Source organism: Belonocnema kinseyi, chromosome 1 (assembly GCF_010883055.1).
Source record: "Belonocnema kinseyi isolate 2016_QV_RU_SX_M_011 chromosome 1, B_treatae_v1, whole genome shotgun sequence".
NCBI classification, from domain to species: Eukaryota; Metazoa; Arthropoda; class Insecta; order Hymenoptera; family Cynipidae; genus Belonocnema; species Belonocnema kinseyi.
Genome location: NC_046657.1, coordinates 135608934 through 135620096, shown reverse-complemented (window position 1 = coordinate 135620096; position 11163 = coordinate 135608934).

The window sequence follows — 11163 nt, the reverse complement described above, 5'->3', positions numbered from 1 at the left end:
TGTTATTTACTTAAATAGCACGAGAATTCTGGATCAATCTGAAAAATCTCTATCCCTTCCACACACTACTCCTTTCTCCTGCCGAGTGAGTCACGCCTACCCAGAAAGGGGAATGGCTTAATGGTGTAATAATAATAAACTGACGATTCAAACCGTAATAGTGGCGTACACAGGGTGGACACGCTGGGGCTTACATACATGGCGATCTGAATGCTACCCGAATTGCACAACAGCAGGAGAGAAGCCATTATACAGGGGTATTTTCATGTTTCGCGCCTTGAAAATTGCATTCGGATCGGCCATTCGGTCAAGTCCGAGCATCTTCGGATCAAGTTTATCATAGTTTCCATGGTTGTGTTGGAAACTTCAAATGGATGCAAGTATCAAAACAACGTAGGTTATGTTACATAGTAATTACAAATAATAAAAGAGTTTAATTAATAATGAAGTGAGACATGTGTACTGAGAAGTAAACGTCAATTATTTTCCGTTCCAATAACATTATGGACTGTCTGCCGAGTGACAAATACTATAAAATAGTAATAATATTCTGCGATCCCAATCGGCGAAGAGTGAATTGTGTTTAACGCTTATTTGCGGCAAAAAATGTATGTTATGAATATATAGAATATCTATTAAGTAAAGTAAATAAAATATTACATGCGTAAAATTTAAATTGACATTACCTACATTTACTTAAAGCGATTAGGACAAACACGTGAATCCGAACATAACCTCGAAATAATGACAGATCGGCCCGGCTTCTTTATTACACTTTCGATTGATTATTATTTGCCAACGAAACGTTTTGTGGTTCTCATCCTAAAATTTGGTTTGATCAACCAATAAAATAAATTAGAAATTCGTTGGTGATCGAATTTTATCAGAAATAAATCTAGACAAGATATTTTACGCTAAAATTGTTATTCCATTTTTTAGAAATTATTCTATTTTTGAAAAATGCTATCTCTGGATCCGATTTCCAAACTGGCATTCAATCAGCTTCAAAAATTAATTCTAATTTATTTTCATGGTATAGCTTTGTCAAAAAGATATTTTGAAGATATTTAACTTGCCTGAATTTTAATTAATAAAATATTTTGGGATTTTTAAATATTTTAGCAAATGTTTTCTCTGGACCTCATCCTAAAATTTGGTTTGCTCTACCAATAAAATAAGTTAGAGACTCAATAGTGATAGAATTGTATCAGAAATAAATCTAGACAAGATATTCTACGCTATAATTGTCATTTCAATTTTTTTATAACTTATTCTATTTTCGAAAAATGCTATCTCTGGATCTGATTTTTAAACTGGCATTCAAACAACCTCGAAAATTAATTCTAATTCATTTTTATGATATAGGTGTATCAAAAAGATATCTTGAGGCAATTTAACTTGCCTTAATTTAAATTAATGAAATATTGAGGGATTTTTTTTGTATTTTAGAAAATGTTTTCTCAGGAACTCATCCTAAAATTTGGTTCAGTCAACGAATAAAATAAATTAGAGACTCGTTAGTGATAGAATTGTAGAATTTTAGGATGAGGTTCAGAGAAAGCATTTTCTGAAATACCAAAAAATCCCTAGGTATTTTATTAATTTAAATTCAGGCTAGTAAATTTCTTCGAGATATCTTTTTGATAAACCTATGCCATCAAAATGAATTAGAATTAATTTTCTAGGCTGATTGAATGCCAGTTTGAAAATCAGATCCAGAGATGGCAATTTCGAAACTAGAATAATTTCTAAACAAATGGAATAACAATTCTAGTCTAAAATATCTTGTCTAAATTTATTTCTAATACAATTCTATCACTAACGAGTGTCTAATTTATTTTATTGGTTGACTGAACCAAATTTTAGGATGAGTTCCTGAGAAAACATTTTCTAAAATACAAAAAAAATCCCTCAATATTTCATTAATTTAAATTAAGGCAAGTTAAATTACCGCAAGATATCTTTTTGATACACCTATATCATAAAAATGAATTAGAATTAAGTTTCGAGGTTGTTTGAATGCCAGTTTAAAAATTAGATCCAGAGATAGCATTTTTCGAAAATAGAATAAGTTATAAAAAAATTGGAATGACAATTCTAGCGTAGAATATCTGGTCTACATTTATTTCTGATACAATTCTATCACTATCGAGTCTCTAATTTATTTTATTGGTTGAGCAAACCAAATTTTAGGATGAGGTCCAGAGAAAACATTTGCTAAAATATTAAAAAATCCCAAAATATTTTATTAATTAAAATTCACGCAAGTTAAATATCTTCAAAATATCTTTTTGACAAAGCTATACCATCAAAATGAATTAGAATTAATTTTTGAAGCTGATTGAATGCCAGTTTGGAAATCGGATCCAGAGATAGCATTTTTCAAAAATAGAATAATTTCTAAAAAATTGAATAACAATTTTAGCCTAAAATATCTTGTCTAGATTTATTTCTGATAAAATTCGATCACCAACGAGTCCTAATTTATTTTATTGGTTGATCAAACCAAATTTTAGGATGAGAGCTAGAGAAAACATTTTGTAAAATACACAAAAATCCTTAAATATTTTATTAATTAAAATTCAGACAAGATAAATTACCTCGAGATATTTTATTGATACACCTATACCATCAGATTGAATTTGAATTAATTTTAGGCTGCTTAATCCAGTGTCTTCGGATAAGGTCTAGAGATAATGGTTTTTCAATGATGTTCATTGAAATGAACCAGCTGAAATGCACAAAATCCATCTGCACTTCCTGATGTGTATTTCATCTATGATCGATCTGTGAAAAAAACAATGGAAATCAGTTATTAATTTCAGGAATAAACTGCTAGTTATTAAAATTATTAATAATTCATGTTTGTTAAATTATTATTGAGTAATTATTGCTTAAATTTTTACTGTCAGCACTGTCAGTAATAAACATACCAAACCACAAAACATTTCTTTGGCAAATAATAAACAATCGAAAGTATAATAAACAAGCCTGGTCGATCTGTCATTATTTCGAAGTTATGTTCGGATTCACGTGTTTGTCCTAATCGCTGTAAGTAAATATAGGTAATGTCAATTTAAAGTTTACGCATGTAATATTTTATTTACTTTACTTAATACATATTCTATATATTAATAACATACCCTTTTTACCGCAAATAAGCGTTACACACAATTCACTCTTCCCCCATTGGGATCGCAGGATATTATTACTATTTTATAGTATTTGTCACTCAGCAGACATTCCATAATGTTATTGGCACAGAAAATAATTGACGTTTACTTGTCAGTACACATGTCTCACTTCATTATTAATTAGACACTTTTATTATTTGTAATTACAATGTAACATAACCTATGTTGTTTTAATACTTATTTCCATTTGAAGTTTCGAATACAACCATGGAAACCATGATAAACTTGATCCGAAGATGCACGGACTTGACCGAATGGCCGATGCGAATGCAATTTTAAAGGCGCGAAATATGAAAATACCCCTGTATAATGGCTTCTCCCCTGCTGTTGTGCAATTCGGGTAGCATTCAGATCGCCATGTATGTAAGAACTAGCGTGTCCACCCTGTATATCCGACAGTAAATTTACTCACGAGTATTTACAAAAAATTCAATTCGGTTGAAAATTGACGAGTTGTCGATTTTTTGCACGAACAAATCCAAAATACCCCACTGTGCGTCGGCTCACAATGTCCAGTAATTTTATCTGTCGAATACGTATTAAACTACGCGTTGCTCGACCTAACGCACCCGGATCGTCGACTCATAATTTTTAGTTATTTTGGCGTTTGCAATAATCTAAATTGTGAAAAAATTATCGTAGAATACGTGCTGAGATACCTGGGGCGCGACCTGGTGCACCCGGGTCGTCGGTTCGCAATGTTTAGTAATTTTGTATGTTTGACAATCTAAATTTTGAAAAAATCTTTGTCGAATACGTATTAAACTACGTGTTGCTCGACCTAGCGCACCCGGATCGTCGACTCATAATTTTTAGTTATCTTGGCGTTTGAAATAATCTAAATTTTGAAAAAATTCTCGTAGAATACCTGCTAAGATACCTGGTGCGCGATCTGGTGCACCCGGGTCGTCGACTAACCATTTGGAACTGATTTCATTATTAACAAAATTTCAATTTTTTTAAAGTGCTCGACACCAGAAACACCAGATACGTGATGTGAATGTGTTCGTTCCAATTGTTCGTTAAATTTTAAAGGTATGTGCACAAATGTGGGAGAAATACAAAGACCAAGCGCGTAGCGCGAGGTAAATACACGATCGAGCGTGAAGCGAGAGATGCAACAGGTGCGCGCCTTAACCTGCGAGCGCTGAGTTTAAATTTAAACATTGAATTTGTTAAACAAATGTTATTGTGTAGAGTCCCTGCTTGTTGACTTAATGTGCCTTATTCTTTGTTTTCAACTACAATCAAGCGAACTGGATTGTTCTGGCTATTACTCTCTGTTACTTTAGCTTTACGAAAAGAATTTTTCAACTTATTTACGCATTTTAGACACTTCTATATTTAGCTCTACTTGAACTTTACCTATCACTCTCATAATTAAAAGTTAAAATTTTTATCATGTTAACGCTCAGACTTTAACTGCCCATTACTATGCATTTAAAAAATACTTTATGTCCTGTTTCTAACATATTATATCCGTTTTCGAGACCTAGCTCACAGCTCACGCTTAACATCTGTTCGAGGCTTGTAGGACTTGATCACTACACACTTTTTCACAGACACGTAGATGAGAGAAGAGGTGGTGGGGCGTGTCTCTATATTCCTGACAACTTAAGGGATGTACAGGTGGGAGTAAATCATCTTGCTAATTACCCTACTGTCGAATACCTTTTTATCATGGTATCCTCGCCTCATGACAGTGCGTTGGTAGGTGTAATTTACAAACCTCCTAACGCCTCCTACGACAGGGAACTTGAGAATTACACTCTTGACATTATACCTAATTATAATAACATTCTACTCACCGGTGACCTAAACAGAAATCTTAATGTCACCAAAAATGGACCTCACTATTTAAAATAAGTAGTTTTCTCTGCCGGTTTATCTATAGTTCCGCATGATACTACCCACCACACTGATCATTCTGGTACATGAATTGACTTGATGGTCCCTCCTCTGATGTAAAGCCTCTGCCAATCCACAATCTTGAAAATATAAATTAAACTGAATATCTTGAGTACCTGTATACTTTTAAATAAAAAAGTATTTTTACTAAAAAGGACATAAACAGAAAGGTGATTTGTTTGACTTTATTTTTATCTGTAGCCTTTGTCAAATTTGCGCCCCTCCATGCCCTTGAAGCGAAGAAGAAGTCTACTCCTTAGATCACTTCTTATTTCAGCGATTTGATTAAAGAAATGCATACAAAAACGTATATTGGCTAATACAACAAAAAATAGTTTTATTCAAACTGAATTTCGTAAATTGAGAATTTTAGTGCAAACCAAAATCCGAGAGTCATACAATCAATATCATTACAATTCTATAAATAACAAGAATAAAAATAAAATCAGCTGGCTTCTCTTAAGATGACTTAGACTTAGTCCTGCCAAGCACTTGGCTCCTAATAACAATTTTTACACTACAGATCTTTTGCCAGATTTTACTACAAGATCTGAACTCTTTGCAAACAGCAATCCTTCCTCGTCCCCAGTTTCCTCTAATTTTTATGATGCTAAATTATTCTATTCTGACATATTGCAAGAAATACTAATTAAAAAACTCTTGGAGGTAAAATCGAATGGCTGAAGGTTCTGATGTTATTTCAATTAACATAATTCACCTTGAATTACCAGAGGACTCGTTAAATTCTGCAGTGTGGCAAAATCCTGAACCATCCAAAACTTTATATTGGAGGCCAATACAATATGGATTCGCAAAAAAACTAGAAAAAAACCAATTTAGTAATATCATCACTTCAAAAGGAAATAGATAAAGTGAAGCCCACAATAATAAATTAATAATAATAATTAAATAATAAAACCTGATATGAAGTTGACGATGCTAGACCAAAAAGTTTTCTAGGCTCTTTCTGCAAAATTATCATCTATGACTTGCTACATTTGTCAAGCTACACCTAAAGCGATATATTACTTAGAGTCAAAGGCAAGGTTATATATGTCAAGTCATACGATTATGGATTGTCAACAATACGTGCTAGGATGCACTTTATGGGAAATTTTTCGCATAAAGCCTATCGATTTGATTTGAGAAAATGGCGAGTAGAAGTGGATGTATATAAAAAATTGCAAACAAGGCGAAAACTTGAATTTGCAAAAGTTTTCATCAGAAGTCAATTAGATTGGTAATGGATGCAGTAAAACAAGGGTCAGGCACACAGATCCTCAACTAATAGAAAATTGCAGGTTTAGACTTCGAGTTAGTGGAAAGATTTGCGTACATTCTGCACAAATTAACAAGTACAGAGCCAAGAGACTTGGAAACATTTGAAACATATACTATGAAGACCATAAAGCTGTACGTGCGTCTAGACCCGTAGTACTACATGCATGTAACTATCCATAAGATATTATTGCATGGACCTGATATTATGAAACACATTTCCTCACCATTTGGACAGTTTTTCGAAGAAGCATGTGAAACGGGGAATAAAGATTACAGGGACATTAGGATTTTAATTAACGAAAGTTTTCTCGTGTTGCTGCTAACACTGATTTAGCACACAAAATGTTAATGAGTTTGGATTTATGAATATCCACGAATATATGTCCAAGAAATATTTCAAAAATCTAAAATTCATGAAAAAGCACTTCTTTTCTGCATTGATTACCAGTCCCGTTTTCTGACATTAATCTTTGCTAAATTGTGGGTTTGCCTACCAAGTCGGTGCGTTATTGTCAGAAGATTTTGTATTGAGTGAGTCTCAGCATGTAGTATTATGATTCATTCTTAATCTATTGCGATTGAAAACTCGAATTTTTCAAGTATAGAAGAAAATATAGAAGAAAATAATATTTTTGAACAAAACTAATTGGAAACGTTTTGGCATGAAGAGAGATGAAAACCCATATTTCCCTGACTTCATTAAAAAAACGTAGGGGGTGAGACACCACCTACATACGATGAAAATAATGGAAAGTAAAGCAAAATTAAAAGCAAAAATCTGAAAAAATATATATTACACAACAGTACAAAAGTAAGTTGACGTGTTCTTAAATTTTTTTCAAAAATCATATCGTAAGGGGTGACTACTTTTAAACACACTGGATCATATATATGCATATATGCAACCTGTATATAAGCAACCCCCTACATTTTTGTTAATAAAGTCAGGAAAATACGGTTTTTCATCTCTTATAATGCCGAAAATTGCCAATTATATTTTTTTCAAAAATATTATCTCCTTATATGTAAAACAATCAAACCACCTCTTGACACTAACTTATTTGGGGGGTTGTTTCAAACCCATAGACCATTTATTAACCGAAACGAAAAAATACGTGTCAATTTCTTTTCAAGGTCAACTATTTATGTCTAACCGATGAGTCTCTTCTCTGTTGCTTTGTAAATTTATAAGAATCATTAATTATTTAAACAATTTCGATTACAAATCAAGATTTTGGCCTTTTTCTACGAGTTAAGTTGTTTTCGAAGTCAACAAAGAATGTCTAACCGATGGTACTTTTTTATGTTGCTTTGTAAATTTACTAGAATTATTAATTATTTAAACAATTTCGATTACAAATCAAGATTTTGGCCTTTTTCTACGAGTTAAGTTGTTTTGAAGTCAACAAAGAATGTGTAACCGATGGTACTTTTTTATGTTGCTTTGTAAATTTACTAGAATTATTAATTATTTAAAAAATTTAGATTTAAAAATTAAAAGATTTACCTATTCTCTACTAGACAGTTTATTGACGGAGTCAATTAAGAAGGTACATCTGAGGACTCTTTTCTATTTTGCTTGGTATATTAACCTGAAGTATCAATTATTTAAACAACTTCTATTAAAAATAAAGAATTTTATTTTCTTTCTACTAGTCAATTAGTTTACGGAATCCACTGACAATATTTATTCGATGATTCTTTTCTATTTTGTTTTGTAAATTTACAATAACTATTAATTATTTAAACAATTTCGATTAAAAGTTAAGACTTTGGCCTTAATCCTACGAGTCAATTTGTTTTCGAAGTCAACTAAAAATGTCTGCTGGATCACTCTTTTCTATGTTTCTTAGCAAATTTACAAGAACTATTCATTATTGAATCAATTTCGATTAAAAATGAAGAGTTTGGCCTTTTTCTACGAATGAATTTTTTTACGGAGTTAACTAAGAGTATCTATTCGATGACGCATTTCTATGTTGCTTGGAAAATTTACAAGAATATTAATTAGTTAAACTATTCCTATTAAAAAATTAAAAGGTCGGTCTTTTTTCTGCGAGTCAAGCTGTTTACGGAGTCAACCAAAAAAGTCTATTTGAAGACTCTTTTCTATGTCGCTTTGCACATTTACAAGGACTATCATTTATTTTATTTATTTTAAATCAGTGAAGGAGCAAAACCCTTTGATACACATAAACTTACTAGCTAAAAATAACGCTTAAATCTAAGTAAGAAGAATTCGAAAGGCTAAAATCGCCGCGCCGCGGCTATATATATATCGTTACGCACCAAGCGTCTGAAATGATACGCAGTTCTGTTAAAAAGTTATGCTGGTTGTTACAATTAATTATAAATAAATTTGCCTCACAACAAATTCTGGAGATCACGGAATTTGCTCGGTAATTTGTACGGTGATTACTTGCATAAAATTAAGACCTCTCTTTAAGGAGAGACTCAAGATCTTAAAGATTTACTCACAGCCTTAGAGATTTGATCCTTATATCTGAGCTCAGAATCTAGAATTATCCCAAGGTCTAGCACCTAGGTAACTCTAGCCAGTTAGACCCTCCCGATTTTGTAGTGATGGATTAAATTGACTTTCTTCCTGGAGAAAGTAATTGCTGATCATTTTTTTATATTGATTGGCATACGATTCAGGTTGCACCATTCATGCAGGTGATCGAGGTCATTTTAAATTTTGATGCAATCCAGATGGCAGCGAACTAAAAAAAAACATTTGAAGGTCATTGCGAGTAGGAGAAAAACAAAATCTAATAAATCCGCCAATAACATTAACAAAAAAAGGAACCAGATGTGAACCCTACGGTACTCCAGATGTGGATAAAAAATCTCTTGAGAAACAGCCATTGACGCGAACTGATTGGAACCTACCCTCGAGATAGGTCGAAAGCCAGGAGAGCACATTGATGATGGTATTGACCAAGGCTTGGTAGATTTTCTCACAAATGATACTCTCGAAGATTTTAGGGATGAAGCTGAGCAGAGTAATTGGCCTATAGTCTCTAACCTCGTAGCGGTTACTAGATTTAAAAATAGGGGAAACTATTCTCCTTTTCCATTCCTCAGGAAAGTTACCCCCAGTGATTGACTTATAAAAATTAGATATGATGGATGGATCAGCGAAGAGCAACATGACTTAATGAGGGAGGAGGTTATCCTATCTAGACCGGTCTCTTTATTAGCATCTAGATTGCGTGATTTATAATAAATATCGTCCTTACTTACGTATACAATCGAAAAATCTATGGAGTTGTTTGAATTGAGTTGGGCGTCACTCAGGACTGACGGAATATAGACTGACATAAAGTATCTGAAAAAAAAGTTCAGCAATGCCCTCACTAGTGTCAGCGTGATCGTTTTCAAAGTATACGTGATCAGGCAGCCTACTTGTTTTCTTTACGGAATTGATAAAATTCCAGAAGTGCTTAGGGTTCGTAAAAATTGAATGATCAGATTTTACAAAGAAACTATTATAACAGGAGTCAAATTGAATCTTACAGTGCGCCCTGCAATCTGAAAAATGTTGATATTTAAACAATCTGCGGCACTGCTTGTAATTTAAATGAGTCACTTTTTTAGCTATGACTAACTGTTTTAAGGTTCCGGTAAACTAAGAGAGAAAGATAGACGGTGTAATTATTTTCAAGGGTACAAAGAACTTTATCGCAGTGTAAAAATATGCGTAGAGAGTGGTAATTATAGATATGTAGAAGGGGATCGATTGCCGCAGATATTTCATTAGGTGGAGCGTTGGTAAAAAGTAATGCTGAAAGGGACCCATGAGCGTTTAAGATGCTTTTGACCTATTCGAAATTTGTATATGTAACAAAATCAGAGATTTTTTTACAAATATCCACATGCATAAGAGATGAACCAAACTCTGGGATACATTTGTGACCCTGGTTAGAATTTATATTCCAAATCGCGTAGGGCATGTTAAAGTCCCCAATAATATTTACAATTGCACCTGGACATGAATTCATGATATCCTCGAATATATATATATATGGGGCATTATTCCTCAACTGCCCCAACTCAAAAAGTCATGTTTTTCGATTGTCTCTAAATTCTGGGAATATGTTCGCCTACCCAACAGTAGTTAATCCACAAACTTATAGACCAGGATTACCAACCCTCCCCAAGTGAGGGGGGGTTGAATTTTCAACCCCAATGCCTGCAGGGGTAGTATCAAACGCCTTTAACTTCCTTTCTAATTACGCGATTTAAAATTTTTATGAGGGTTCTGGAAAGTGCTTTTTAAACGCTTTCATCCTATTTTATTATTTATAACAAAAAAAATTGTTTGAAGAATTTTTTCAATAAATCAATTGTTTATTTAACTTTTTTCGCAATTTAGGCATCTACGATTTTTTTTTAAATAGTCTCAAAAGAAAGCTTGACTTTTTTACTATGAAAAATGTGTAATAAGAAAATGGACAAATTGAAAATCATTGAGTTACAGAGCCGGCTGTAGAGGGAGTCCTCGCGCTCGCACTCGGGCGTTATGCGGCAGCATACCGCGGAACAGTTTTTAAGTATGCCATTTTTTTGTATTACTCACATTGATCAAAAATTGCATGAAGTCATCTGAAAAAACTATTCACTTAATCGAATATATTGATTAATTGAGCGGTTGGGTGCAAGAACGGCTTAGTTATATTTTCAGAAGTCACTTGCTCTTCATTTGTTCTCCACGAAATTATGTGCAAAACAAAAGAAACACAAGTGACTTCTAAAAATACAAGCAAGCTGTTCTTGC